Genomic DNA, 14,290 nt, shown 5'->3' with positions numbered 1-14,290 from the left:
TCAACCAACAGAACCCAAACAATGACCAAAGGAGGCATTTCTCTTTTTATCATTTTTTCTCCTCTCTTACTCTTCTCCCTCTGTGCTTTCTTGTTTTTATCCAGGACTGCTATTTGAGACACCAGTTTGAAAACTTCTTTTAAAAATGCTCTACTTAAGGAAAACAGTTTATGACCAAACAAGAGATAGAGAAAATGCAAAATGGATAATTTTGATTACATTAAGTTGAAAAGTTTTTGCAGAAATAAAACCAGTGCAACCAAGATAAAAAGGAAGGCAGTAAGTTGTGAAACAATTTTCAGTACTAGTATTTCTGACAAATTACTCATTTCTAAAATATGTAGAGTCAAATTTCTAAGAACACACAGTATTCCCCAATTGACAAATGGTGAAAGGATATAAAAAGGCAATTCTCAAATGAAGAATGTAAAGCTATCTATAGTCATATGTAAAAATACTCTGAATCATTATTGATTATAGAAATGCAAATTAAAACAACTCTGAGGTACCATCTCATATCTATCAGATTGGGCAATATTGGGCAAAAGGAAAATGATCATTGTTGGAGGGAATTTGAGAAAACTGGGACACTAATGCATTATTGGTGGAGTTGTGAATTTATCCAACCTTTTTGGAGAGCAATTTGGGATTATACCCAAAGGGCAATAAGACTGTGCATACCCTTTGATACACCAATACCACAACTAAGTCTGTATCTAAAAGAGATCATGAAAAAGGAAAAAAAATAGACAAATGGACAAAAATATAGCAGCTCTTTTAATAATGTCAAAGAATTGGAAATTGAGGGGATGTTCATCAATTGGGGAATGACTGAAGAATTGTAGTTTATGAATGTGTTGGAACACTATTGTTCTATAAGAAATAATGAGAGACAGGACTTCAGAATAGCCTGGAAAACTTACATGAACTGATGCCGAGTGAAGTGAGCAGATCTAGAATAACATTGTACATATTAACAGCAATATTGGATGATGATCAAAATTGTTTATTTCAGCAGTACAATAATCAAAGAAAATTCTAAAAGTCTTGTGATGGGAAATACTATCCATATGCAGAGAAGGAACTATGGAGTTTAAATGCAGACCAATGCTACTATCTTCAGTTTTTAAAAGTTGTCTCTTTTTTTGTTTGTTTTTTTTGCAAGGTGATGGGGTTAAGTGGCTTGCCCAAGGCCACACACCTAGGTAATTATTAAGTGTCTGAGGCCAGATTTGAACTCAGGTACTCCTGACTCCAGGGCCAGTGCTCTATCCACTGCGCCACCTAGCCACTGCCCCCAAAAGTTGTTTTTTGTCTTTTTTTATTTCAATTTGATTCTTCTTTCAAAATATGAATAATATGGATTTATTTAATATAATTAGATTATGTTAGATTGTTTTCTGTCGGGAGGGAGAAGGGAAGAAAGGAAGGGAGGGAGGGAGAAAAATGTGAATTTCAAAACCTTGCAAAAGAAAAAAATGTTAAAACTATCAAGGCATGTAGTTAGAATTAAATTAATTGAATTTTTTTTAAAAAAAGAAGAATCCTTCCAGGAAGAAAGTAGAAGACTCTGTTGTTTAACTGAGTCTGGGAAACCTGGATGAATCTTATGCAAAATAAAATAAGACTGATTGCTGTGTGAGTGTGGCAATGGCCATCATTTGATAGTGTGGATATAATTATTTCAGTTCTATAAATGTGAATCATTAGAAGTCAAATCATTATTTATTGATTATTGTTAATAAAAAAATTTGGATGTTTTAAGGTTTGTTTGATCTTTTTGTTTCTAGCATAAACTCCTTCTCTCCCTGGAACTTCTAATAGGAATAAATGGCACGATTTTATATCACATTGGTTACAGCCTTTGAGAAATAAAATTCTTTCAGAAAAATAAATATTAAGATTATGAGAGTTTCTTTGAGAGTTACCACTTTGACCAATTATTCAAAAAATATATAAGAATGCATCATGTTATGAATTTACTATTCTTTAGTAGAAGTGTATTGCCTTGAAAGCAGGAATACTACTATTAAAATCAAGAATGTTTAATTCAATGTAGACTGCTTGTTCTGAAGAAAATGTAACAAGTTCAATAAAAGAAATTTTAAGAAAATTAAGGACCTAGTATGTACATATTTTCTAATTTTATATGAAGTTTAATCATAAGGCATTGAATAACATGGCCTTATCAGCAGCAGCAGTTTTGAGAGCTCTTACCCATAGATGGTAAGGGAGTTAGGCAGCTGGTCAAAAAGAGACTACAGGGGCAGCTAGGTGGATAGAGGATAGGCCCTGGAGTCAGGAGGACCTGAATTCAAAACCAAACTTAATAATTACCTATCTGTGTGGTCTTGGGCAAGTCATTTAACCCCATTGCCTTGCAAAAGCCAAAAAAAAAAAGAAAGAAAGATTACAGGGTTTGTTGGTATTAGGGATAGCTGGTACTGATTGACAACTCTATTGCCCATACTTGGAGAAGTGTGCTGATGATCAGTCACAAGGGATCATGGGCCCTGGTCACAGTTCCAAAGCAAAAGAAGAGCACTAATATTTTTTCTTGGAGGGGATTAGGACCCCTTCCTGGGTAAAGACCAGAGTGCAGACCAGGAATATAGTAATCATACCTCTCCTAGTACCACATCACTTTGGAAGTACCAAAAACTTTCAATCCCCCTAGGTAAACAGAGTCCAATTTTAATGTAAAATTCAAAGTCAAGAAATAAGTGGAAAAAGTTAGCAAATAACAACAACAAAAGAATATGAACATAAAGGTAACTACATTTGCAGGGAAGATCAAGACATACAGACAAAAGAAAACAAAAAAAATGTGAAAGCAACTACCAAAAATTCCTCAAAGAAAAATGCTAATTGGATGCAAATTTAATAATATCTTGAAGAGTTAAAGAGATAGGAGTGATAGAAAAAAAATTGGGAATAGAAATGAGACTGATGCAAGAAAATTTTGAAAATAGATTTAACAGATGGTTAAAAGAGGCAAAATAAAAATACTGAAGAAAATAATAAAAAAATTAAAATTGGCTTAATGGTAACAGAGACACAAACATTCAATGAAGAAAAGAATTATTTAAAAAATAGAATAGGTAAAATGTAAAAAGTGATACAAAATTTCACTGAAGACAAAAAAACTAGGCATTGCCTTTCTTTTTTCAAAGGATTGGTTAAGATGTCATTTATTTCTCTAATTATGAGTTATTTATTAATCAATTATCTCTTAATTTTGTCAAATACTTATGAAATTTTTCTTACTAAAAATGATTCAAAAGCATGATAGACATCTTTCAACTTATGCAATAAAACTCAAAATAAAGGATCTTGGTGTTTTAAAGTGTCACATACGTAAAAATTTAGAGTTGTTTTTGTTATAGTGAACATGTTGAGATTTGTTTTTAATATCTACATTTTCTGAAAAATGCTGAATATTAAAACAGTATTTTTGTGAGAACTTTTCAGGGTCAGTGAGTTTTCCTTAAAACTAACTAACATTCGTATATATTTGATTTAATATATGATTTTCATCATTGAATTACTAGTTATATGGCACATATATTTCATTTGTGCTGTAAACATGCACTTAGAACACAGATTACTGTTTTTCTTTGTCAGGAAGAGGTGTAGCCCTGGGCTAATTCAAGCTAATCACTTGGTAGTTTTGGACTGACACTGGAAGGAAAGAGACACTAGTCATTTGTTCACCAGTTAGCAAAAGTACATTTACTTGGAATGGAAAGGATGTTCACAAAGGATATACTTCAGTAGATCTGGTTCTTCATCATAATACAGATTTACAGGATAGCCTCTCGGAGCTGAAATATTCTGGTTTGTCAATTGTGCCTTAGCTCCTAGGTCAGATTCTTAACTCTATAAAAGTTCTAACCTAACTTTTATTGTCAGTAGAAAAAGGAAGAAACTGGAAGGTATTGATCCTATCACAGGTTAGTTTAAGACATTTAACCATTCAAATGAACTAAAGTAATATTTAAAATAAATGTATGAACATTTCAAATATTGAAGAATACTTTGTGATGTATTTTCAATCTTGTGTTCCTCTTTCACCTTCTTGTTCTGTTTTTCTAATTTGAAAACCTTGAGATATCTTTCATCTGAGGAAATCCTTTAGGTGAAGTTAGATTATAGGAAAATTTTCTAAAATTTCAAAATTTCACTTAGTAACATATTTTATTCTTAGTGACAAGCTTGTGCTTCTGATTTTAATATTGTTTAATAATTTTATTTTTCAATGATTTTTTGAGTACAAAAAATTAATAATCCTTCTGGGTTGTCAATACATTTTACCAGTATTCAATGATTGTTCCAATGAAGTTGAAAAGCATTGAGATAGGGAGTAATATGCTTTTTAATAAATGTTTATTTATTGAATGATATGTTAATACTAGAGGTGGAAACTGAACAAAGGAAACCCTTGACTTTTTACTAATCATATCTCAACAGCATTTCATGATATTCTGTGTATTCTAAATTACAATTTGGTTATCATAATTTCTAAGTAGTGTTGGTATATGTTCATGCATATTTGTGTATGCAGGAGGAATATTACAATCTCACTTGGATATTTTGATGACAAAAGAAGGAAAACCTTGGCATCAGTTAGACAGCAAGATCTTTCTGAAAAGAAATTCATGTTAATTAAAGTGGCATCTGAGAAACTTCTGCATATGTTAACAAGCAAGCCAAGTACACTGTTATTTTTAGAGTATTCTGTTGCAAACATGACTTAGAAAAATGAATCAACAGTCTGGTTTCTTAAGGCAGTCACTAAACAGATTGGTTCACATCTTCAGAGGTAGTGAATGCTTTGAAAGCAAGTCACTGCCCAAGCCAAGGATATCTAAGAATTTTTTTTAAAGGTTCCATTCATACTACCTATTTTGAAGGGGGAAAAAGTGTCAGAAGTTGAAAAATATAGTTTTTGCCTCACTTTTGGAATGAATTAACTGTATATGTTGCATAATTTACTTTTTTCATTCCTACCTTCATATTGGTAGACCCTAGATTGGTTTTAAAAGTTATCTCACTGGTTGAACCCATCAAATAATTTTGTATTAAAATTAGAATAGGAGATACTTTTGTAAAATAGTATTCAAAGTTCATTTTCTTTACCAAATCAAATGCTTTTTCATAATTGATATAGTTGGATCATTCCTTGTAACTTTTCAGTTATGTAATGGTGACTAGTCTACTCTAAGTAACTGTTTCAGAAACTTGACTGCCCATCCCCCCAGTATGAATGTAGATTTGTATTTTACAGAAATGAGGAAATAATCACATAGGTTAGTAGTTAATTATTGCTTTCCAAGTAATTTTCCTAATTATCCATTATTTTTTGCTGTTTAAGATATCTATTTAAGGCAGTAGGGTTAAGTGACTTGCCCAAGGTCACACAACTAGACAATTATTAAGTGTCTGAGGCCAGATTTGACTTAAGGTTCTCCTGACTCCAAGGCCATTATTTTATCTACTGAGGGTCTAAGATCTCTTGATAAAAAAAACCTTTCAAAATTATGTGACTTCTTCAACACTGATATCCTTTGTATGTTCTTTTTATCTTAAACTTCTTTAGTAACATTTCCAATTGATTAATAGAGGAGATATTTACATTGTTGAGTTCACATTGTTCCACTGTTATTAGATGATGAAAGACTGAGGACCATGGGATAAATATTTATTCCACAGAAATAAATGATATTCCTAATGTGTAGGTGCCATCCATGACACTACCCTCCCCAAAAGCTTTTGAAGGAGACAGGAAAGAAGAAGATTTAGGACTAATTTTTCCTTTGGTAAGGAAAAATTAATTTCATTCTTGATTAAGAGGTAAACCATAAAAGGAAGAAAGGTTATTAATGGCAACTCAGGGAGAATTACAGTAGGAAACAAGGAATTTATTTGCCCTTCATTCAGCAATTTTAAGTGGCAATGTTGGGGTAAAGATAAGAATGGTGGTAGAGAGTGTCCAGGAATGATTTCCAGAAAGAATAGAATGTGTATGTATATATTATCAGAAGAAATTTAAGGTGAAGAAATATTTGTTAATATTAGGGTAGGGATGTGAGGGCAGAGAAAAGTGAATATTTGGAGTCATAAGTCTTTGGATCACATGCTTCCTAAATTAGATTCATGGTTTTAGAAAAGTCACTTAAGGGCTTAAGGCCTTGATTTCTTAATCTGTAAGATGTCATGAATGGATTTAGATAACCTTGAAGGTTCTGCAACTCTAAAATTGCATATTGTATAGGGATTACAGATGCCTCTGAGGTGAATGGAGATTTAAGAGAATGGCTAGTAGGATTTAGTAGCAGGAATAATGATTAGGTGAGAGATAGGAGTTTCATAAATGCTTATCTGAGGCTCCCACCCTCCATGGTCCTATAATAGTATAGGACAGCACTCTCCAATACCAGGAAAATGACTCGAACCAGAAAGAGAGGGAGAGGGAGGCATCTGGGTTGGGGGGGGGGGGGGGGCATCTCACCATGCACTGCCAGTTACACATGCCCTTGACTTCTACCAGGACTCTGGTCTTGGGTAGATTCAGTATGAGGTCTTTTGTGGGGGGGGGGGGGGCAACTTGATGGCATTGTACTAGTCTGGTACTGGTGCTTTTCTCAAGACAGTTGAGTGAAGCAGGGTGGAGTAAGTAGATTTTGGAAGGGGCCTGGATATCTTGTATTTGCTCTTCAACTAGAGCCCTATACTCCCAGATCAGTGAAAAGGAAAGAGAAGGTGATAAGACAAGAATTTTGGTAAAACAGAAGCCTCCTACTACTTGAACACTTGGTGATAACAGAAACTGTTGTAGTGACTTAAGGCAGCCTCCATGCATAGCTGAATGTTTCATGGACTAGAGAGTTCAAAACAGTTCATGAAGGGGCTAGTCTAGGATTGTTAGTTTTCTTATGCGGTTCCTTGTAGCATATAAATTTCCAACCAGAATATAAACTCCCTGTAGAATATGCAATTCCCAACCAGAATATAAGCTCCTTGAGGGCAGGTTTGTTTCATTTATTCTTGTAATCCTAGTATATTTAGCCCAATGTCTAGAGAAGAGAAGGCACTTCATAAATAATGGCAGATAGATAGATAGATAGATAGATAGATAGATAGATAGATACTATATTATATAGTATCTATCTATATATATAGTACTTTATATACATATGCATATATATCAAAACAGATTAATAAAACAGTACTCTCAGATAACCAATGTCACTAGGGTTTATAGAAGAAGTTTCTGTTGTGTTTTAATTATCTTCAAATAAGAGGAAAGAAAGGGAATAAACTAGAGAGAAAGTAGGAGGAATAACTTGTATGCTATTTCACATAATTGAGATATTTCAATTAGAAGGCTATAAAAATGAGGAAAAAGTGGAGCCAGGAGATGTTAGAATACAAATACAAATCACAGAGTGTGGTGAAGAAATACATTCAACTAAGCCAGGAAACATGAGGAAACAAGAAGGAAGCAGGACTTTAAGATTGGGGGTAAATTTTTCTAACCTGAGAATAAATTATGAAGAGAAGTTGAAAAAGTTAAGGAAAGTTGAAAAAGTGTGATTAGCTTTGAGAAAGGGAAAGGAGAGAAGTTATAGGAGCTGGCATTCATTGCATCAAACATAAAGCATCAATAATAGCCCTAAACTATAAAAAATAGCTCCTCACTTCTTCATAAAGAGTAAACAAGGGAGGAAAGAAAAGAAAATATATAGAGGGAAATATTATTAAAGATGATTATAACTCTGAATGTGAATGGAATGAACTCACCCATAAAACAGAAGAGGACAAAGAATGAAATAGAAAACAAAATTCACTTTTCACTCATCTCTTTGTTAAAAATAAATATTCTGATTCAAAGAAGGAAAACAAAGATTCATTGAAAAAGAGATAACATCCCTAAAAATTTTTGGATCAGCGAACAAGTTATACAACCTGTATATTTCATTAAATTATCACACTAGGACAACATAGGAGCAGTTAGGTGATGCAGTGGATAGAGCACTGGCCCTGGAGTCAGGAGGACCTGAGTTCAAATGTGGCCTCAAACACTTAGAAGTTACCTAGCTGGGTGACCTTGGGCAAGTCATTTAATGCTATCAGCTTGCAAAAAAACAAAACAAACAAACAAATGACATGACAACATAATAAAATTTATAGCATGTGGCCAGAGCATTCCTTAGTGGAAAATTCATATCTTAAATACTTTAATCAACATCGACAAAAAAAATAGAATTAGGCATGCAACTAAAAAAAAGAAAAATCTTAGGAAACCAAGAGTTTAAAAAAAACCACAACTGAATACCAAAATAGAAATTTCAAAATTCAAAGAAATGTCAAGAGTTTTTAAAAACTATTAAATTAATAATTGTAATTTGTTACATTTCTGTGATTCTGTAAAATAAATAAAAATTAGTAAACCATCACCTAATTTGACTCATAAAAAAGAAAGGGAACAACCAAATTATCAGTAGACAAAAGGAAAATCAATAATTTACTACAGACGAGAAAATGAAGAAAATAATTAGAAACTTTTTCCCAAATGTATGCCAATAAAACTGAAAATTAAAATAGATGAATACTTGTAAAAGTGCTCAATTTAACAGATCAAATAACAAATCAAAAAATATAGAATTTAAGCAACTCAGTGCCAGAAAAAGAAATTGAATAAAACATAAATGTGCTCTTAAAGGGGGAAGAAACTTGCAGCAGATTGATTCATAAACACATGCTATCAAATATTAAAAGAATATTTGCATTATTACCTAATCTGTTTACAAAAACAGAAAAAGAAGAGATCCTATTAAACTTCTTATACAGTACAAATATAGTCTTGATTCCCAAACCAGGGAAAGCCAGTTTGGAAAATCAAAACTAGAGAACAATTAGCCAAATGAATAGTGATACAAAAAAAAAAGCCCTAAATAAAATATTAGCAAAGAAATCTATCAAAATATTATAAAACTATACACTATAGATGTATACTTGTATACCAAGAATGTTATGTTGCTTCAGAATTTAAAAAAAAAAACTAAAAGCATAATATATCAGAAGAAGAAGAAGTTATAAAATTTTATCATATTCTGGGGGTAAGCTTTAGATAAATTATAATACTCATTTCTGTTTTTAAAAAAAAACTACCACTAGAAATTACTTGGATTTTAAATGGATCTTTCCTTAATATGATAAATGGCACCTATCCAAAAACAAAGAGCAAGTATTATATTTAAATAGGCATATATGTAACAGACTTTCCATTGAGAAGAGATATAAAGCAAGGTGTTCATTGTTAATGCCAGTGGTGCTAGAAGGGAATAGCTGTAGCACTAAGTAAAAATAATAAATTTCAGTCATAAATATAGGCAAAGAGGGAATACATGTATATGTGTAGAGTTGATCTGATGGGTACTTTGGTGAACCCTAGAGAATCAAGTAAGAATTAATTTAAATAACTTCAGCAGAGATATGGTATATAAACAAATCCAAATAAATTATCAACATTTTTAAATTTATTTTTATTAAAGCTATTATTTGAGTTTTACAATTTTCCCCCAATCTTGCTCCCCCCCCCAAAAGCACTCTGTCAGTCTTTACTTTGTTTCCATATTGTACCTTGATCCAAATTGGGTGTGATGAGAGAAAAATCATATCCTTAAAGAAGAGAAGAGAAGTCTAAGAGGTAACAAGATCAGACAATAAGATATCTGGTTTTTTTTTCTAAATTAAAAGGAATAGTGTTTGAACTTTGTTCAAACGCCACAGCTCCTTATCTGGATACAGATGGCACTCTCCTTTGCAGACAGCCTAAAATTGTTCCCGATTGTTGCACTGATGGAATGAGCAAGTCCTTCAAGGTTGAACATCACTCCCATGTTGCTGTTAGGGTATACAGTGTTTTTCTGGTTCTGCTCATCTCACTCAGCATCAGTTCATGCAAATCCCTCCTGGTTTCTAATAGAACAGTAGTGTTCCATGACATACATATACCACAGTTTGCTAAGCCATTCCCCAATTGAAGAACATTTACTGGATTTCCAATTCTTTGCCACCACAAACAGGGCTGCTATAAATATTTTTGTATAAGTAATGTTTTTACCCTTTTTTCCTCATCTCTTCAGGGTATAGACCCAGTAGTAGTATTGCTGGATCAAAGGGTATGCACATTTTTTGTTGGCCTTTGGGCATAGTTCCAAATAGCTCTCCAGAAGGGTTGGATGAGTTCACAGCTCCACCAACAGTGTAATAGTGTCCCAGATTTCCCACATCCCTTCCAACAATGATCATTATCCTTCCTGGTCATACTGGCCAATCTGAGAGGTGTGAGGTGGTACCTCAGAGAAGCTTTAATTTGCATTTCTCTAATAATTAATGATTTAGAGCATTTTTTCATATGACTATGGATTACTTTGATCTCCTCATCTTTAAATTGCCTTTGCATATCCTTTGACCATTTGTCAATTGGGGAATGGCTTTTTGTTTTAAAAATATGACTCAGTTCTCTGTATATTTTAGAAATGAGTCCTTTGTCAGAATCATTAGTTGTAAAGATTGTTTCCCAATTTACTACATTTCTTTTGATCTTGGTTACATTGGTTTTATCTGTGCAAAAGATTTTTAATTTAATGTAATCGAAATCATCTAATTGGTTTTTGGTGATGTTCTCTAACTCTTCCTTAGTCATAAACTGCTTCCCTTTCCATACATCTGACAGGTAGACTAGTCCTTGATCTTCTAATTTGCTTATAGTATTGTTTTTTATGTCTATGTCTTCTAACCATTTGTATCTTATATTGGTAAAGGGTGTCAGGTGTTCTTCTAATTTAAGTTTCTTCCATACTAACTTCAATTATCCCAGCAATTTTTATCAAAGAGGGAGTTTTTATCCCAATGGCCAGACTCTTTGGGTTTATCAAACAGCAGATTACTATAATCCTCTCCTGCTTTTACACCTAGTCTATTCCACTGGTCCACCACTCTATTTCTTAGCCAATACCAAACAGTTTTGATGACTGATGCTTTATAATATAATTTTAGATCGGGTAGGGCTAAGCCACCTTCTTTTGCACTTTTTTTCATTAAGCTCCTGGCAATTCTTGACTTTTTATTTCTCTATATGACTTTACTTACAATTTTTGCTAACTCGTTAAAGTAATTTTTTGGAATTTTGATTGGTAGGGCACTAAACAGATAGTTTAGTTTTGGTAGAATTGTCATTTTTATTATATTAGTTCTACCTATCCATGAGCAGTTGATATTTGCCCAGTTATTTAAATCTAATTTAATTTGTGTGAGAAGTGTTTTATAATTGTTTTCAAAAAGATTCTGAGTCTGTCTTGGCAAATAAGACTCCCAAATATTTTATATAGTCTGAGGTTACTTTGAATGGGATTTCTCTTTCTAGCTCCTCCTGCTCTTTCTTGCTAGACATATGTAGAAAAGTTGAGGATTTCTGAGGGTTTATTTTATAACCTGCAACTTTGCTAAAATTGCTAATTGTTTCCAGTAGTTTTTTAGATGATTTCTTGAGATTATCTAGGTAGACCATCATGTCATCTGCAAAGAGTGAGAGTTTTGTCTCTTCCTTTCTAATTCCTTCAATTTCTTTTTCTTCTCTAATTGCTGATGCTAACATTTCTAATACAATATTGAATAGTAGTGGTGATAATGGGCACCCTTGTTTCCCCCCTGATCTTATTGGGAATGCCTCTAGCCTCTCCCCATTGAATATAATGCTTGTTGATGGTTTCAGATAGATACTGCTAATTATTTTAAGGAACAGTCCATTTATTCCTACACTCTCTAGTGTTTTTAATAGGAATGGATGCTGTATTTTCTCAAAAGCTTTTTCAGCATCTATTGATATGATCATATGATTTCTGATAGGTTTGTTGTTGATATAATTGAGTATACTAACAGTTTTCCTAATATTGAACCAACCCTGCATTCCTGGAATAAATCCTACTTGATCATAATGTATTATCCTAGTGATGACTTGTTGTAATCGTTTTGCTAAGATTTTATTTAGGATTTTTGCATCTATATTCATCAGGGAAATAGGTCTGTAATTTTCTTTCTGTTTTAACTCTTCCTGGTTTAGGTAACAGTACCATATTGGTTTCATAGAAAGAGTTAGACAGAGTTCCATCTTTCCCTATTTTTCCAAAGAGTTTATATAGGATTGGAACCAATTGTTTAAATGTTTGGTAGAATTCACTTGTGAATCCATCAGGTCCTGGAGATTTTTTTTTAGGGAGTTCAATAATGGCTTGTTGAATTTCTTTTTCTAAGATAGTGTTGTTTAGGTATTTAATCTCTTCTTCATTTAACCTGGGCAACTTATATTTTTGTAGATATTCATCCATTTCACTTAGATTATCAAACTTATTGGCATAAAGTTGGGCAAAATAATTTTGCATTATTACTTTAATTTCCTCCTCATTGGTGGTGAGTTCACCTTTTTCATTTATGATACTAGCAATTTGGTTTTCTTCTTTCTTTTTTTTAATAAAATTGACCAGAGGTTTATCGATTTTATTGGTTTTTTTCATAATACCAACTTTTGGTTTTATTTATTATTGCAATAGTCTTTTTGCTTTCAATTTTTATTAATTTCCCCTTTAATTTTTAGAATTTCTAATTTGGTATTTAATTGGGGTTTTTTGATTTGTTCTTTCTCTAATTTTTTTTAGTTGCATGTTTAGTTCATTGATTTCCTCTTTATCCAATTTATTCATATAAGCATTTAGAGCTATAATATATCCCCTGAGAGTCGCTTTGAATGAATCCCATAGGTTCTGGTATGTTGTTTCATTATTATCATTATCTAGGATAAAATGGTTAATTCTTTCTATAATTTGTTTTTTGGTCCACTCATTTTTTTAAAATGAGGTTATTCAGTTTCCAATTTGTTCTGGGTCTCTATCTCCTTGGCCCAGTATTGCATATGACTTTTATTGCATTGTGATCTGAGAAAGATGTATTCACTATTTCTGCCTTTCTGCAGTTGATCATTAGGTTTTTATCATCTAGTACATGGTCAATTTTTGTATAAGTTCCATGTACTGCAGAGAAAAAGGTATATTCCTTTCCATCCCCATTCAGTTTCCTCCATAAGTCTATCATATCTAATTTGTCTAACAATCTATTTACCTCCCTAATTTCTTTCTTGTTTGTTTTATGATTTGATTCATCTAGATCTGAGAGTGGGAAGTTGAGGTCTCTCACTAGTAGAGTTTTGCTGTCTGTCTTCCTGTAATTCTTTCATCTTCTCCTCTAAGAATTTGGGTCCTGTCCCACTGGGTGCATATGTATTCAATATTGAAATGACTTTATTTTCTATGGTACCTTTTAGGAGGATAAAGTTTCCTTCCTTATCTCTTTTAATGATGTCTATTTTTGCTGCTGCTTTGTCTGAGATAAGGATTGCTACCCCTGCTTTTTTTACTTCAGCTGAACAAAATATATTTTGCTCCAACCTTTTACCTTTACTCTATATGTATCTCTCTACTTCAGATGAGTTTCTTGTAAGCAGCATATTGTAGAATTCTGGTTTTTAATCCACTCTATTTGCTTACGTTTTTAAGGGACAGTTCATCCCATTCACATTCAAGGTTATGATTACTAATTCTTTATTGCCCTCTGTGCTATCTTCCCTCTGTTTGTATTTTCCCCCCTTTCCCTCCTTTTATCCATATTCCCCAATCTTTTGTTTCTGAATACCACCCTCTTCAGTGTGTTTGCCCTCCTATATCACACCTTCCCCTTTCTTTCCCCTTTCCCTTTTTCCCTTTTCCCTTCCCTTCCTTTTTTTATTTCCCCTTATTCCCCCCACTCCCCTTCCCTTTCTCTGTTCCCTCACTCCCCTTTTCCCCTTTTAATACTTGAAAGGTTAGATGTTTTATAAGTTAACTGAGCATGTGTACGTTGGCTTTAAGCCAAGTCTGATGAGAGGAAGATTCAGGTGTTTCTCTTCTTCTCCCTTCTTCCCCACTATTACCATAGGTTTTTTTGTACCTCTTAGTGTAATGAGATTTACCCCATTCAATTCCCTCCCTCCTCCCGTCTCTTTCTTGTCCCCCTTTTTAGGGAGGTAGTTTTTTTTTTTTTTGTAGATCATTCCATCTAAGTCATAGAAGATTCTGAGCGTCTGTCCCTTCTAGTTCAGTATATTCTATCGAATAGAGTCAAAATTCCTGAGAGTTATTAGAGTCTTTCTCCCAAGTGGGGTTAAAGCCAGTTACATCCCATTAGATAGCAG

General features: G+C 33.0%; 1 protein-coding gene across 4 annotated transcripts in view; it reads left to right on the top strand.

Moving 5' to 3' along the window:
* GPHN (gephyrin) overlaps positions 1–14,290 on the top strand; it is a 714,820-nt gene that overhangs the window by 214,509 nt on the left and 486,021 nt on the right. The window lies entirely within an intron of this gene.

Source organism: Macrotis lagotis, chromosome 4 (assembly GCF_037893015.1).
Source record: "Macrotis lagotis isolate mMagLag1 chromosome 4, bilby.v1.9.chrom.fasta, whole genome shotgun sequence".
Classification (NCBI taxonomy): Eukaryota; Metazoa; Chordata; class Mammalia; order Peramelemorphia; family Peramelidae; genus Macrotis; species Macrotis lagotis.
Note: the sequence above shows the minus strand (reverse complement) of the source record. Positions and strands in the feature narration are given on the sequence as shown.